This window comes from Gorilla gorilla, chromosome 13, assembly GCF_029281585.2.
Source record: "Gorilla gorilla gorilla isolate KB3781 chromosome 13, NHGRI_mGorGor1-v2.1_pri, whole genome shotgun sequence".
NCBI lineage: Eukaryota > Metazoa > Chordata > Mammalia > Primates > Hominidae > Gorilla > Gorilla gorilla.
The window spans coordinates 115,561,252-115,579,145 of record NC_073237.2 but is presented as its reverse complement, the minus strand read 5'-3'; the positions used below and the strand labels follow the sequence as shown (position 1 = coordinate 115,579,145).

At 39.2% G+C, this 17,894-nt stretch overlaps 1 protein-coding gene across 2 annotated transcripts in view; it reads left to right on the top strand.

Moving 5' to 3' along the window:
- BRINP1 (BMP/retinoic acid inducible neural specific 1) overlaps positions 1-17,894 on the top strand; it is a 203,007-nt gene that overhangs the window by 161,283 nt on the left and 23,830 nt on the right. The gene's annotated exons all lie outside the window — the stretch shown is intronic.

Below are 17,894 nucleotides of genomic sequence, written 5' to 3'. Positions count from 1 at the left end.
AATGTAATACAAAATGTCAGGAGACACTCACTTGCGGGGTCATTGAGTGCAGGGTACTCACCTGAGAGAGTGTCACCTTCATTGCCTGGCTACCTTGCTTGCCTCCCCTAGTTCCAGCCGTGTCCTGGATATACGGGGTATTCTGCTAGATGGTGGAGAATACAGAGATGGACAAGACAGGGCCCATGCCTCCATAGAATTAGGGTTTACTACTCTCTCAGGGGCACAGAAGGAAGGAGCCAGGACTTGAATCCAGGTTTTTCAGACTCTATTCTTCCGGGGCATTTCTGATCTGCAGCCGGTAGTTCCTACTGTAGAGGTGCCTCCAGGGTTTCTAAAATGGCATCACAAGACAGCAAAAGGGCAGGTTGGGGCTCTCTCTCCACCCTGCTTCAGACAGAGCAGCTCTGCTCTTATTTGTTGCATATTTGGGGGTTCTACCTTCAATTTAGTTCTAAGAAAAAGATCCACTCTTAAAAAGAACAAGTCCATTCACATTCACCTAGCATACTCTGTGTCAGTCACATATTTATATATATGATTGTTACCCTGTTGTACAAATCTGGAAATGGAAGCTGAGAGAGGTCAAGTAATTTGTCCAAAGCTACAGTGTAAATCAGTGGTTCTCACTTGGAGGGGGTGACGTTTTCCCCAGGGGACATTTGAAAATATCTCAAGACAATTTTGAGTATCGTAGCAAGGGTTAGGGGTATTATTGCACAGGCAGTTCTCACAACAAAGAAATATCTGACTTCAAAAGTTACTGGTGCTCAGGCTTAGCAATTCTGATGTAAGAGAGACAAGATGCCAGCTATTTTAGGTTGATGCAAAAGTCATCGTGGTTTTTGCCATTATTTTTTAAGTTTTGCCATTACTTTTAAGTAACAGCAAAAACCACGATGACTTTTGAACCAACTTTAATAAATCTATAAATCAAAATCTTATCTTCCTAACTAGTCTGTTCTACTGGCACTCAACATTTAACAACGGCAGTCTTCTACCACAGTCCATCCACCTAATTACCCCGATGAGGTGCACCCTTTTTTTCTCTCATTTTTCTTGCGTCAGAGCTAATGCTGCTATTCCCTCCATGAAGTCTTTCCTGATTGTACTAGCCAATACAGAAAGCTTCTTATTCTAGATTCCCACTAATCTAAAATCCTTTCCTTAGCATATTTCTCTCTCTTTCCCCCCTTATGAAACCTCCTCCTTGTACAGACATTCAAACTCATCTCTGTTTTCCCTATTCCCTCCAAATTTGAGCCCACTGCTTTGCATCTAGCTTGTGATAATTATATTATTTTGTGGATCAAATAGAATTTCTTTTGCCAGTTTCTTGTTGCAATGCTGCTGAAGCAGGGACTAGAAAAGGTCACAAACTTACTTTCTTGTCGAGCACAACAGATGCTCAGACTGCTACCACGAGCAAGTCTCTGAAGAAGCTTCCTTTTAGATCCATCGCACATCTGCCATGAGACCCGCATCGAGCACTGTGGGAAATTCAGAAATGCACACAGTGAACAGTGCTGTGGAAGATGTCTTGTAGAGCAGGAGTGGGGAGGGGTTCTTTTATCAATCAGACCCCATATGTATTAGTTTATGATGGTTGCCATAACTAAGTACCATGGACTCAGTTGCTTAAACAATAGAAATTTATTTTCTCATAGTTCTGGAGGCCAGAAGTCCAAGATCAAGGTGTCAGCAGGCTTGGTTTCTTCTGAGGCCCCTTTTTCTGGCTTGTGGATGGTTGTTTTTTTCTACCTGTGTTTCCACGTAGTCTTTCCTCTGTGTGCATCTGCGTCCTAATATCCTCTCTCTCTCTCTCTCTTTTTTTTTTTTTTTTTGAGATGGAGTCTCGCTTTGTTGCCCAGGCTAGAGTGCAGTGTCACGATCTTGGTTCACTGCAACCTCTGTCTCCCAGGTTCAAGCGATTCTCCTGCTCAGCCTCCCCTTGCGAGTAGCTGGGATTACAGGTGTGCACCACTACACCCAGCTAATTTTTGTATTTTTAGTAGAGACGGAGTTTTGCTGTATGGGCCAGGCTGGTCTCAAACTCTTGGCGTCAGGTGATCCACCCACCTCAGCCTCCCAAAGTGCTAGGATTATAGGTATGAGCCACCATGCCCTGCCCTAATATCCTCTCTTAAGAGGATACCAGTTATATTGGATTAGAGCTGACCTAAATGGCCTCATGTTAACTTAATTACCACTTTAAAGACCCTGTCTCCAAACACAGTCACAGTTTGAGATCCTGGGGGCTAGGACTTTAACATATAAGTTTGGAGGGGTGTGTAATTCAGCCCAGAATATTATAGGAGGTAGCTTTTGATCAGATCTTTAGGTGAAGAAGCTGTGCATCCCAAGGAGCAACGAAGCTCGATGCAAATCTGGTTGAGGAGGGCCACGTTTGACCATGATGAGAATTCAAACAAATAACCTCTTTCAGTTAGGGTGATTGTCATCTCAGAAAATGGAGAGTAAGATCCAAAGGTCCCAAAGACATTAGGCAGGCATATTTATTAAAGGTGAGTGAAATCTCCAGAACACCAAGCATCATCAGATATGCTAAGTTCAAGGGAAGACTCGAGAGGATTTTAGAAGGAGGGTAGCTGGATAGGCATTACAAGGGAAAGAGGAGGGACAAAGCTGGGTAATAGGAGTAACACTGGGAAAAGTCAAGGAGTCTGGATTTGTCCTACCACTAGTAAGCTGTGTGTCCTTGGGCAAGTCACTTCACCATGCTCAGTGCAGGTGTCTGCATCTTTGCATAAGTCTCTGCTCTCCTTTTGCAAGTCGTCAGGTGTAAATAGCTAAAAATGCTCTACCATCACTGGGACCTTCAAAGAAAGAGCTCACAGTGTTGCCGTCTCTCCTCCTAAGGAGGAGAAAACCTGCCCTAATCATCATATTCTTCTCACCTGGAGAGGATGTCTGGCCTTCCACCATTAGCAGGTCACTCAATTATATTAATTTGAGGAATTTTGAGTGCTAGGTACCGAGGGGTAGGAGCACACAGACACTAGGCTCTGTGGCTAATTCCTCTGAAGCCTTCCCAGGAGAGATGAACTTCCTTGGCCGGGCTGTGGGCTGCTTCCTGACATCTGAATCTGAGGCTTTAATGAGCATTTCTCACACCGCAGGGCACCTCTCTGGCACGGAGCAGTGTCGGACAGAGGTGCTAACACTGGGAACCTTGGGCCACCTCTAGCTGAGCAAGCTGGTATTTGCAAATGAACTGATTGCATGGTTTCAATGTGTCTGCTTGCTGAAGTCTGTGGAAGATGAGTGTGCTGAGCAGGTGCCATTACTGCAGCAGGTGCCACAGAGTTGTTTACTTGTCTCACAAACAGGTGGCTTTGTTAAGGTAAGGTGGGAGAGGGAAAGAGGGAACAAGCACAGGGCCTTAGCCACACATGGACTGGTCCAAATCCTGGCTCCATCACTTACCAGACACAGAGCTTTAAGTCCTGCACCTCATTTGTGAAAGGGGATAATAACACTTGCCTTCAGGTTAAGTATGATGATTAAGATTTTAAAATTTAAATAACCTTGGTAAAGTGCCTGAATCAGTTAAAAGGAAGGGAGGAAGGGAGACAGTAAGAGACAGAAGGGAAGGAGCTGTCACTTAGTATGTGTATTCTAAAGGTCAGGCACTGTTCTTTAGCATCTTATATGAGATTAACTAATTTCCTCCTCACTACAGTCTTATGAAGCGATACTGTTACCATTCCTATTTTACAGATAAAGGAACTGAGGCACAGAAAGGTTAATAATGTACACAAGGTCAATGGAATGTTAATTTATTGTTACTTCAAAGAAATGTTAAGATTTAGATTTAGTGAGAGGTCAATTATAGCTAATTAAAACTTGGCTTCAATGCTTGCTAGAAACTTAATATTGGCTGGAAGGCAAAAGGGGTATTTTGGCTCTCTATTGGTGTAAAACAATTCACCCCAAAATTTAGTGGCTCAAAACAACACTATGTTATTATCTATTATGAATCTGTATGTTGACTTGGTACAGCTGAGGATATCTCTAGTTGGCTGGGGCTCTTGTCATCTGGGGGCTTGACTGGGCTGCATCTCCACAATGACACACTCTCAGAGCCAGTTGATGCTGGCTGTCAGCTGGGGGCTCAGCTGGGGCTGTCACTGGAGTGCCCACACAGGACCTCTCCACCACGGGGACTGGACTTCTTGCAGCATGGCAGCTGGGCTCAGAGAGGGAGTGTTCTGAGACCAAAAGAAAGCTGTAAGACTTTTACACAGCTTAGCCTTGGAAGTTGGAGAGCATTATTTGTACCACATTCTGTTGGCCAAAAGCCTAACCTGGCTTCAAGGGTGTGAGTATTGGGAGGTGCAGTTCATTATGGGGGTGGGGGACATATATTTTGGAGATGAGGTACAATAACAATTGAGTAGAATTGGAGCTAGAGGTGACTATCAGATATAGGGAACATAAGATTAATAATAATAACAACAATAAGGAAGCAATAGCAGTTACTTACTGAGCAGCTAGAATAACAAGCAATAGAGTTGTCTATGTGTAAAGATTCTGGAGTTAGACTGCCTTGGTTCAAATTCCAACTTCGTCACCCGGTTACATTGTAAGTCTGGAGGAAGTTACTGAAACCTTTGAGCCTCAATTTTCTTATCTGTAAAATGGAGCTAATAATAGTGCCTACATTATAAGGTTGTTTTCAGGATTAAATGCTTTAACCTACATAAATTTCTTAGGACAGTGAGTAGAACATGGATAGCACTCAATACATGTTAGGTATTGTTCTTATTCTTTTTCCCCCAAGAACTGATAGTTGGCATGTAAATTTCTTGGCACTCAGTAATTAGTTACCCAATGAAATTGAGCATTGGTGACATATATTTTTTATCTAATACTCATGCCATCTCTGTGAAGTAGATGCTCTTGGATCACTGATGGGTTAGGGAACTGATAAGGCAGATGTGATGAATTTATCCAAGGTCACGTGGGCAGGAAAGGAGCAGATTAGATTTATTTTGCTGACTTTACTGTTGGACTTGATGGTCAAGATCACTGTGCAGAGCAGCAAGAATGCATGCTGTCTAAGCAGTGTGCAGTGGCAGATAGGAGACTGCACTGGGTTTGGGACGCCCTGGTTTAGTGTGTGGTAAAGCCAAAGGCAGGGTTTGCTCATCAAGGTTGAGGGTAGTAGACCAACATTGAAATATATATACTGTAGTGTGCTGAGATGCAGGAAATGGCCCTGAACATGGAGCCCTGAATTAACTCTCAAGCCCAAGCAGAAACCCAGAAAGACATGTTCCCTGTAGGTAACCAGAAGAGGCCTGGTTCAGTGCAGTCCAACTCAGCATACATTTCCTGAAAGCTTACTATGTGCCAGGCTTTGGAAGCATGAACATAAGTAAGGTTCATTCCACTCCAACGCCTAGTGCTTGTTGAGAGGACAGCAACAAGATAATTCTGGACCACACCTGTTGATGGGAACCAGCAATGGGTCGACCAGATATTTATTGGGTAGTCATTATATATTAGGTTCTGTTTGAGGATCTGGGGATACTGTGATGGATTTCTGTTAGCCGGCAGGAGAGCTGGCCCTAGTGTCAGACTGCAGCTGGACATATCAAGGGAAGGCAGGGACCCACGGTAAGATTCCTGTGGCTTGTCTTGCCACCAGGAGATCCTTACACTGTGCAGTTAAAAAGGGAAAGATGGACTTTAAGTTTGGTCTCAGCTATTACTGGACACTGAGACTTTTTAAGCCTTGGCTTTATCACTTATAAAATGGGTATAATAATTTCTGATTGCCTATCTCAGAGGGTCACTGTGGGGCTCACCAGGGGTAGTGTATAAATTTGTGAACTCTGAATGCTGTAGAAAGAGGGCTATGCAATTGGGATGAACTTGAAGCCAAACACATCAGGATGGGAATGGGAATGGGCTGAGTTCAGGTTCATGGCAACATTTAATAGTTAACACTTCTAAAGCATTTACCGTGCACCAGCCACAGTCTTATGGCTTTCATCTTATTTAATCACTGTAACAACCCTATGAAGTAGCACTAATTTATCCCACTTTATGAACAGAGAAATTAAGGCATAGAGATGTTAAATGACTTGCTGATGATTAAATAGCAGGTAGAAGACAGGCTTCAAGCCCACCAGAATCCCTTCTTGTTACTCCTCTGCTATTCTACCAATCCCCGAGACAAGATGATCCAAGGTGTTTAAATGACCTGCCAAGACTAAAAACTGCATTGCATAGTGGTGGAAATTGCCTGTCATGGCAAAAGGGAGATGAAGGAAGGATGGAAGGGAGGGATGCAGGAGAGAAAAGGAAGGAAAAAAAGAAGACAGAGGGAAATAAGGTAGAAAGGAAGGGAGGGAGGAAGAAAAGAAGCACAAAGTCATCTTGGGCAATGCTGAATTTAGCTGGTTCCTGTGCAATTACATGAATGTTTACTAACCACCTTATCTTCCAATCTCGTGTCAGCCACTGAAAGGCATTTAAAGATACAAGCAACTGTGCGTTGGTCCTCCAACCATCGTTATCTAGCCTCTGGGTGTGCTGAAAAGACATTGTTTCATGAAGCCAGAGACCTGAGTTCAAGTCCTATTCTACCCTGTATGGGCTGGACTAAACCTATAACTCACACTCTGGAGAGCACTGGGTACAGAAATCGTGCCTTGCAGAGGTGAGGTACAGGTTGAGTAGTGAAAAAATTGTACCTCACCTTAAACTAGAGCAGCTCTTTAGTGGTTTTCTTTGTGGAAATTCTGAATTAAAATTCATTCAAGAACATAAGGTGATTTTTCTTTCTTTCTTTCTTTCTTTCTTTCTGTTTTGCTAAAACAAAAACAACAAGACTCAATTATCTCTGAGGTCCTTCTCAACTCTAAGAGACATAACATTTACAGAGAATGAGAGTAATAGTTCAAGAATATTGGTAGAAGGTCAGTAATTGAATTTTTGAGCAGCATTGCTTTCAGATGATGCTAATTAGTCAATTTTAATGAGTAGCCTATAGTTCAAACTAAAATCTTCTTTTGCCTGAAATTACAATGGCCTTTTAACTAAGTCTCCCAGAATCTACTCTAGTCACTTTCCAATCTGTGTTCCATGGCAATCAGAATTCAAATTCAATCTTGTCACATCCCTGTTTAAAACTTTTTGGTTACTACTTACTGCTTTTAGGAGAAAGAACAAAATCCTCAGGTGGCTGACAGATCTGCCATGATCTGGTTCCCACCTACCCCTTGGCTGGGTTCCACACCATTTCTTGTCTCTCTCAGTGACAGGACAGTTCTGCTAATTTTCTTTGAGTTAACTAAATGCCTAATTCCACCCACTCCCTGTAGTCCTTCATTTCAAAGGATTCACATGGGCTGCTCCTTCTGCTTGAATGTGCTTCCTTTTTTTTCTTTTGTTCTTCACTATGGTAGCTTCTACCTGCCCTTCAGATCTCAGGCTCAAAGATTCCTTCCTCAAGAACATGGTCCCTGCATTGAAAGGCTGTTTCAGGACTTATTTTATATGCTTCCTTCTCATTCTAATTTTCTAATTGAACCCAAGTTCCAGTTTACCATCCAGTTTACCAGTATATCTTTTTTCTTTTCTTTCTTTTTTTTTTTTTCTTTTTTTTTCTTGAGGCAGAGTCTTGCCCTGTCACCCAGGCCGAAGTGCAGTGGTATGATCATAGCTCACTGTAGTCTCAGACTCCTGGGCTTAAGTGATCCTTCAGCCTCAGCCTCCCAAGAATCTGGAACTACAGGTGCGCACCACCATACCTGGCTAGCTTATCTAATTTTTTTGTATAGCCAGAGCCTCAGTATGTTGCCCATGTTGGTCTCAAACTTCTGGACTCAAGTGATAGTCCCTCCTTGGCCTCTCAAAGTGCTAGGATTACAGACCTGAGCTACTGCACCTGACTACCGTTTTCCCTTTTTAAATCTATTTATTAATGCCTATCTCTCCCATGAGACTATCAGCGCACACATACATCTTTTTCTATATTCTTCATAACTTTGTTCTTATAACTTCCTACCACATGACTTGTCACACAATAGCCATTCAAAAAACTTGTTCAATGAATGGACACATAGATTATTTGCTTCTCCGAATATGCCACAAATGCATGTTGATACAATCTTCTGCAAATTGAGTTCCGTGTTCATATATAAAGTGTATGTACTTTCTACATATGTTGAATATATTTAGATTATCTTCCTCATTCACAAATGAAGAAACTAAGATCTAAGGGAGGTAAGTGACTTTTCCAGGGTCACTCAGGGAATTTGTGAACAGATCGTAACCAAAATTCAGGCCAGTAAACTGACAGTCCAGACAGTTTAGTAACATTGAAACTGCAAATGGCGATTGTCTTCAACTGACTTGAATCCAAATCCTAAAGTTATTTCTTGTTAAATCTATTACTTTGGGAAATGTTCCCTACTGAAGAAAAAAAAAAAAGAAGAACAAGAAAAACAGATACTATTCAATTCAATGAAATGAGATAAAATTCCTAGCATCAACTAGGTGTTTAAGTTCAGTGTGATTTGATATTTCTTACTTATATCTGGCTATCACCTGGGTTTTTTTAAAGATTAGAGTATTGTGAAGCAAATAAGATCCATGGAAGCTTAACTTGAGGGCAGACAGTAGAATTATTAGCATTTTCTGATGATGCTTGGTCTTTGATTTCTTTTTACTTCTCAAATTCACATGGCCTTGACCCAGCAGTCCGAGCCTTAGCCAAGCACAATGTAATTATCCATTGTTGAGATGAAAATCTCTTGGGGGCATCAACTTCAGGCTCAGATGCTGGGGCCGTAGCTTCTGAACTCATGTCAGCTTTTAACATATTTCCTTCTCCATACAGTGTTTAATTGGTGTCTATAGAAAGACTCTGGCTACCAAGATAATCGTTATCTCTATTCTGATGACCCTCAATATTCATACTGATTTTGATTCTTCTCTGTGAACCCTGTACTTACTTGTCTCTGGATTTCATCTCCATAGACTCCTGCAGTGGGGCGGAGGGATATGGCTTCTTATATTTTATTGAACTCAAGTCAGTTTCAGTTTATTAGACTGACAGTCCCGGCTCTGTCTTTTATTAGATGTGTGACCTCCAAAAGTCTCCAAACCTACCTGATCCCTCTGTTTCCCCATCTGTATGATTAGGATAATAAGAATACCTACCTCACAGAGTTGATGTCCTAGTCAATTCATATGATATATGTGAAAATTCTTCATAACTTGTAAAGAAATATACAGATAGAATGTTAATATATTCAAGGCTGGGCACGGTGGCTCATGCCTGTAATCCCAGTACTTTGGGAGGCCGAGGTTAGCAGATCACTTGAGGCCAGGAGTTCAAGACCAGCCTAGCCAACATGGAGAAACCCCATCTCTACTAAAAAATACAAAAATCAGCCTGGTGTGGTGATGCACACCTGTAATCCCAGCTACTTGGGAGGCTGAGGCACAAGAATCACTTGAGCCTGGGAGGCGGAGATTGCAGTGAGCCAAGATCACGCTACTGCACTCAAGCCTGGGCAATAGAGCAAGACTGTGTCTCAAAAAAAAAAAATTAATATTTTCAAGAGCACAGCAGTAGTAGACCCTAGATATTTGATGACATAAATAATTGATGACAACACTTTCTATTTCCAAGAAGTGGATGTTTCTGTTGGGTAAAATAAAGCACGAGCCTATCAAACAGAATGTAATCATATAATAAAGAAACAAAAGAACTTAAGAACCTTAGGACTTCAGACTCTCTAGTCTGACAGACCAAAGTGTGTGACTATCATTTACTATTGATAGTACTTGGCATAGTATTAAGGCATTCAAGCTTCAATTTTCTGCATGGCATGATGGAGAGAAAAATAGTAGCCAGCCTTGGAAAGCCAATAATAGAACACAGATGCCAGGGTTAACACATAGCAAAATGGCAAAGCATGGGGCTCTTTGTTGGACGAAATTGGAACCAATAGTTTGTTGGGTAATTGAAAACGTGAAGTTAAACTAGGAAATCCTAAAATGTATACATGCTATACATATATGAACCATTTTATTTTAACTTAAAAACATATAAATGCACATTTCTTGGCCAGCCTCTTGAAGTAAAGCCAAAATCTTTTTTGAGGGTAGTGGTATATTCTATTTAACATTCTACTGGTGTTCCTGCATAAACCATACCATAATTGCGTAACATTTCAAACCTCGGTTTATTCAAAGTGGAGCAACAGCTTAGACTCTTAAAAAACAACTTAAATGTTTGCAGATTTTTTTGTTACTTCCCCTTTATTTAAATCGATAGTCATTTTTGTCAATAACTTGTCTTTATAGAATTTTCCCACTGAATTCAAATTAGTTTCCACAGAAAAAAGCAATTCACATTTCATTGATTTATTTTAGTTTTAATTTAGTTATTTCATAACTTTTTAGCTATATTATAAGATATAATAATAGCAAATGCAACGGGCATAAACAGGTTTGGGAATAAACGAAACTGACTTTGAGCTCGTATGCTTGTTACTTGGTGGAAATAGAAACATGTGGAAATGTAACCCACCAGACAAGAGTGTTCAGTGCGTCATCAGCTTCACACACCACATTTATCTGATGGGAGGAAGAGCCATTTTCCCAAAGTTACTTCATGGAGGTCAATTATGAGAACTTGTCCCACTTGACAGAGAAGCTGTGATTCCTAGTAACTTGCCACTCTTAGTGCAACAACTTGCTCAAGGTCACCTATTATAGTAAGAAAAAAATGATGATGATAATAATACCTGTCACGCATTGACCATTTATTATGTACCAGACAGAGTTGTCAATGCTTTACATATATTTATGTGTGTAATCCTTATGACAACCCTATCAAAAAGGTTCTACTATGCTTCCTATATTATAGACAGAGAGTTTGAGTAGCAAAGGGAAATGCTGCAAGAGAAGAGAGTGAGAGAAATGCATTCCTGCTGGGGAGACTGGAAAAAATACTTTCCTCTGTCTGGATTACTTTATTCATCCTTTAATTTTCAGATTCATCCCTGATTTCTTAGGAATATTTGGTCTGACTCAGTGGACCAAGTTGCACCATCCTATTAAATGCCTTTACTGCATCTTCTGTTTCATTTTTTTCTAGCACTTGCCATATTTGCAATGCTACGTTTAAACCCAGACTTCCCCTACTTGACCACAAATTCGGTGAAGGCAGATAACTTGTTTTCCTTGCTAACCAATGTTTCCTCAGTGACGGGTAAAGTGCCTGGAATATCACGAGATAGCCTTTGCTGCACTGAAGTGAGGGGACATTTCACATGGGAGCTGAGGGATGATTATGCTTTGGACTTGCAGTGAAAAGAATGATTTTCCATTCAAGAAAGCAATACGTACCTATGAAGAATAGAGTGTGGGATTAATTTTATCCAGACACGTCAAATCAGAAATCAGAAACAGGATATAAGTCAGAATTAAATACCTGGGCTTTGGAACCAGAGGACTGAGGTTAAATATTGGCAAGCAATGTGCTGAGTGTCCTCTGGCCCTGAGTGTCCTCATCTGTAAAATAAGGATAATATCTCCTCCACAGGGTTATTGAGAGGATCACCCAAGACACATATTCACTGTTCCTAGCATGTAGTAAGTGGTCAATAAATATTAGCAGTTAGTGCAATTGTCCTTATTGTTATTGAATAAGGTTAGACCTTTATGTTGGGAAATTATGGAGGGATTGAATATCTAGTGGTGGAGTTTGCATCTTATCATTAAGGTGATATGAAGCCAGCGGGAAAAATAATAGAAGGGATGCTGTGGTTTAGTAAATGTTCTCTGATAGCTATTAGAAAGATGAATTGGAGAATCGATGGGATCTCTCTTTTGGGTGTAAGAGGGTTCAGTGTTTCTTCTCTGTGCTGATATGATCTGTGGATTAAAGCACTGCTTCCCAAACTGGGATTGGCATCACCGTCACCTGGAGCACTTTCTGAACATAGATTACTGGGCCTTGTGTCCAGGGTTTTTGATTCAGTAGAACTGAGGTGGGTTCTAAGTCCCAGGTGATACTGATGCCACTGGTCTAAGCGCCATACCAGACTTGGATTAAGTCTGTCTTCACTGCCTTAAATATGGTCGCACCTCTTTCTATGCACTTGGTAGAAACTAAGCAAAAATGAGTTCCCCTAAGTGAATCCTATAGGACTTTGAAAAGGAGGAAAATAAGGAAGTGGTATCTGTTTGAAGAAGTTTAGAAAATGTTGAATTACAAAAAAATGCTAAATAAAGAAGAGGTCAAGTTTTCATATGTTTCAAATTTATTCGGCCATAAAATCTTTCTTTTTGAAGTTTTTCAAGAGATTGGGCTCCTCAAAACACAGCTTTGGAAAAAAAAGTGGTTTACACCAGATTAAGAAGCTATGACACAGATTATTTGGTGTGATACCACAGGTTGTCATATTCCCTTCTTGTCAGTAGAGATCGTCATCTTTCAGTAAGTCTTCTTTGAGTTGAGTTTCTAGCACCTTCTGCTTAAGCAGATGCTAATGGCTTTCTCTCCCTGCAGGTACCACCCCTGCTGAGAGGTGGCACGACTGCTAACCAGCAGCTGCAGAAGTAACAGCAGGAACGTGCTCCATTTCTGGTATAATTAGGAAATAAATTTACCCCTGTGGCTTAGGGACATTCCTAATCTTAAAAAGTAAACTATTACCAAGACAAATACCTTATGTATAGATTACTTTAAAGTTTGCAAAGGGCTTTCACACTGATGATGTTATGTGACCGGAATAACCAGTGGATGAGTTAGAATGAGGATCAGTCAGTCTCCCCGTTTACAAAGGAGAAAACTGAGACTGACAGAAATGAATGACTTGTCCAAGATTATAAAGTAATACTCATTATTCCTGTTGCCATCCTACATAGGCGTAGGCCTCTTTTCTTGTCAAATAATGTTTACATTAATATTTATACTGAATCTTCATTTATTCATTCATTCATTCATTTATTCATTCAACAAATATTTAGTGAATACTCACTAAGTGCCAGGCGGGATACAAGTGGTAGGGGGGTGAGCAAGACAATGCGTGCCCCTGTTCACAGAGAGCTCAAGATCTAGAAGATAGACTACCTAGAAGATAAAACTGGCCCAGAATTGGTTTGGCATCCATGATTTACTTTAGAAACCTGAGGCTCAGGAAGGCTAAATGACCTAATATTATGAAATCATAAAATTTTGTACCTGAAAGAAACTTAAAAGATTGTCCAGTCTATTCTTATCATTTTCTTAAGGAGTAAAATGAAACAGAGTGTTTTGTCCAGAATAACTATGTTAATTTTTATTATGTAGCAAATTACCATAAATTAAGAGACTTCATGTAGATTTATTATGTTATAGTTTCCAGGGGTCAGGAGTTTAGGTATGGTATAGCTGGGTCTTCACTTTATGCTTCACAGGCTGAAATCAATGTGGTGGACAGACCAGGCTCTTACCAGTGGGTTCTGGGGAAGAATCCAAGTCCAAGCTCCTTCAAGGTGTTGGCAGAATTCAGTTCCTTGTGGTTGTAGGACTGAGGTTACTGTTTCCTTGCTGTTTGTTGCTAGGGATTCTATGTGAATGGCTAGGGGCCCTTCTCCAGGCCTTGCACAAGGTCCTCTTCATCTTCAAAAGAATAAAGATGCATGGAGTCCTTCTCACACTTCAGACTTCTCCAAGTTCTGCCAAAGTGAGAGAAAACTCTCTGCTTCTAAAGGGACACATCTGATTGGATTAGGTCCACTAAGATAATCTTCCTCTGTAGGTCAACTGTGTTATGTAAAAGAACACAGTCACCAGAGTGCTATCTCATCACCGTTACAGGTCCTGGGAATTAGAGCCTGGAACCTTGGGGAGGAAGAAGGCATTTTTATAATGCTCCCTAGTACAGTAGCATAGTTCGGGAATAATAGAATGAATAAGAGATAACCTGAGTTCTCTTTGGAGCTCATAACATATAGTGTTCTGAATATATATTGCTGTATAACAAATTGACCCAAATTTAGGGGCTTAAAATACCAATTATTGTATTATGTTCCTGATTTGTGGATCAGTAATTCATGCTGGAAGTTGCTGGGCAATTGTGTTCTATGTGGAGTTGATTGCAATCACTCATTGGTATTTAGCTGGGAGCAAAGCTGGCCTGGAAGTCCCCAGAAGGCTTCCCTCACATGTCTGAAGCAGAGATGGCCAGAAGGCTGGCCTCAGCTGGGCAGTTCTTCCTTTCCAAGGTCTCTCCGTGTAGTCCTACAGCAGAGTGGCCGGACTGCTTAGAATGGATCTCAGAGGTACAAAAGGGAGTTTTCCAAGAGATAGGAGGTGAAAGCTGCCAGTCTCTTCAGGCCCACACCTATAAACTATGTGAATCACTTCTGGCTTACTACATTGGTCAAAGCCACGGTAGGATCTTCCCAGATTCAAGGGGAGAGTACATAGACCTGTTGTCTTTATGGGAGCAATAGCAAAGGATTTGTGGCTACTGGATACATAGAGTAGGTTTTTCATTTGTTCATTTTTCCAGTGTAAAACATTAATTTTTTTGCAAGCACTTTATTTTTTGAAAACAAATTGTATTGTGTGTATTTGAGGTTTACAACATGCTGTTATGAGATACATATGGACAGCAAAATGGTTACTATAGTGAAGCAGATTAACATAGCTATCATCTCACCTAGTTACTTTTCTGTTACAAGAGCAGCTAAAATCTACCTATTTAACAGCAATCCCCAATGCTGTATTAATTCTGTAAATGTGTTCTTCCTACTTATTTGCTATTTTGTATCATTTGACCTACATTTCTCCATTTCCTCTCTCCCTACAAGCAGAGTAACCACTATTTCCATTATCTATTTCTCTATCTCTGTGTTTTTGAGTTCTTTTTTTCTTTTCCTTCTGCATTTAAGTGAAATCATGCAATATTTGTATTTCCGTGTCTGGATTATTTCATTTACAATAATGTTTTGTAGATCTATCTATGTTGTAACAAACAGTAGGATATCATACTTTTGAAGCTGAATAATGTCATATCATATACATATAGCCAGCCTTCCATATCTGTGGGTTCCACATCCATGAATTCAACCAACTATCAATAAAAAAATTTTTAATAAAATAACAATCCAATAATAAAAATAATACAAATTTTAAAAATATAGCATTATAACCATGTCATAGTATTTACATTGCATTAGGTAATATAGGTACTCTATAAATGTTTTAAAGTATACAGTAAGACATGGGTAGGCTATGTGTGTAGGTTATGCAAATACTATGCTATAAAAAGAGACTTGAACATCATCAGATTTTGGTATTTTTGGGGGGTTGAGGAGCCAGTTCCCAGTAGATACTGAGAAACAACTGCGTACCACATTTTCTTTATACATTTATTTGTTGATAGGTATTTAGGTTCTTCCCTTATCTTGGCTATTGTGAATAATATTGCAGTTAATATGGGAGTGCAGATATCTTTATCTGTGCTGATTTCATCTCCTTTGGGAACATACCCAGAAGAGGGATTTCTGTGTTGTATGGTAGTTCTATTTTTAATTTCTTTAGGAACCTCTATATTGTTTTCCATAATGGCTGTACCAATCTACATTCCCACCAACAGTATACAAAGGTTTCCTTTTCTTCACACCCTCGCCAACATTTGCTATCTCTTGTCTTTTTTATAATAGCCATCCTTATGGGAGCAAGGCAATATTGTATAGTGGTTTTAATTTGCACTTCTCTGATGATTAGTGCTGTTGAGTACCTTTTCATATTCCTGTTAGCCATTTTTATGTCTTCTGTGGAGAAATGTCTGTTCAGGTCCTTTGTTCATTTTTTAAATTGGGTTATTTGTTTTTCTGCTATTGAGTTATAAGAGTTCTTTGTAAATTTTGATTATTAATCTCTTATCAAGTATGTGGTTTGCAAATACTTTTTCTCAGTCTGTAGGTTGCCTTTTCAGTTTGTTAAATATTTCCTTTGCTGTGAAGAAGCTTTTTAGTTTACTATAGGCTCATTTATATTTGTTTTTGTAGCCTGAGCTTTTGGTATGATATGAAAAAATTCATTGCTAAGGCCAGCGTTGAGGAGCTTTCTACTTATGTTCTCTTCTAGGAGTTTTTTGGGTTTCAGGTCTTCCAATGAGGCCTTTTATTCATTTTGAATTGATTTTTGTGTATGATGTAAGATAAGGGTTCAATTTCATTATTCTGCATGGGGAAATCTAGTTTTCCTAGCACCATTTATTGAAGAGATTATCCTTTTCCCATAGTATCCTCTTGGTGCCCTTGTTGAAAATTAGTTCACCATTTATGATTGGATTTATTTCTGGGCTCTCAATTCTGTTTCATTGGTCTATGTTTGTTTTTTTATGCCAGTTCTATATTGTTTTGATCATTGTAATTTTGTAGTATAATTTTAAATCAGGAAGCACGATGCCTCCTACTTTGTTCTTCTTTCTTAGTATTGCTTTGGCTATGTGAGTTTTGGTTTTTTAGGGATTGCTTTTTCTATTTCTGTGAAGATTGACATCGACATTTTTATACGGATTGTTAAATCATTATATTGCTTTGAATAGTGTGAATATGTTGATAATATTAATTTTCCCCATCCATGAACACAGAATATCTTTTCATTTACTTGTGTCTTCTTTAATTTCTTTAATATTTTATAGTTTTCAGTGCACAAATCTTTAAGTTCCTTGGTCAAATTTATTCCTAAGTATTTTTTTTGTAAATGAGATTCTTTTTAAAATTTCTTTTTCAACTAAGTTATTTGTGTGTAGAAGTGCTACTCATTTTTGTATCTTAATTTTGTATAATTCAACTTTATTTAATTCATTTATTCTAATAGTTTTTTGTGGGGGCATCTTTGGGGTTTTCTGCATATAGAATTATGACACTTGCAAATAGAGTTTATTCTACTTCTTCCTTTCTGATTTGGATGCTTTTTTATTTCTTTTTCTTGTCTGGTTGCTCTTGCTAGTACTTCCAGTACTGTATTGAATAGAAGTGGTAAGAGTGGACATTCTTGCCTTGAATTGAATGTTAGTGGAAAAGCTTTCAGTTGTTTCCTGATGATTATGATGTTAGCTGTGGGTTTTTCATAAATGCCCTTTATTATATTGACAAACTTTTATTCTATAGCTAAATTTATGAGTTTTAACAAGAAAAAATGTATAACTTTGTCAAGTACTTTTTTCTGTATCAATTGAGGTGATCTTATGATTTTAATCTTTTATTCTGTTAATGTGATATATGACACTTATTGATTTGTATATATTAAACCAGCCTTGCGTTCCTGGGATAAATTCCACTTGGTTTAGATGTGTTGTTAAATTCAGCTTGCTAATATTTTATTGAGGATTTTTGCATCAATGTTCATTAAAGACATTGGCCTGTAGTTTTCTTTTTTTGCAGTGTCTTTGTCTGGCTTAGATATCAAGGTGATGCTGCCTCATAACATGTGTTTGGAAGTATTCCCTCTAGCTCTATTTTTTGGAAGAATTTAAGAAGTATTGGTAACAATTATTTTTTGAATATTTGGTAGAATTGAGCCATGAAGCCATCTGGTCCTGGGCTTTTCCTTAGTGGAAGGTTTTTAAATATTACTTCACTTCAATGTCTTTGTTAGTGGTCTGTTCAGGTTTTCTTTTTCTTCCTGATTCAAACTTCATAGGTTGCATTTTCCAGGAATTTATCCATTTCCTCCAGATTATCCAATTTGTTGGCATATAATTGTTCATAATAGTCCCTTATGATCCTTTTTATTTCTGAGACATCTGTTGTAGTGTCTCCACTTTCATTTCTGATTTTATTTATTTGCGTTTCCTTATTATTTTTTTTTTTTTAGTCTAGCTAGGGGTTTGTTGATT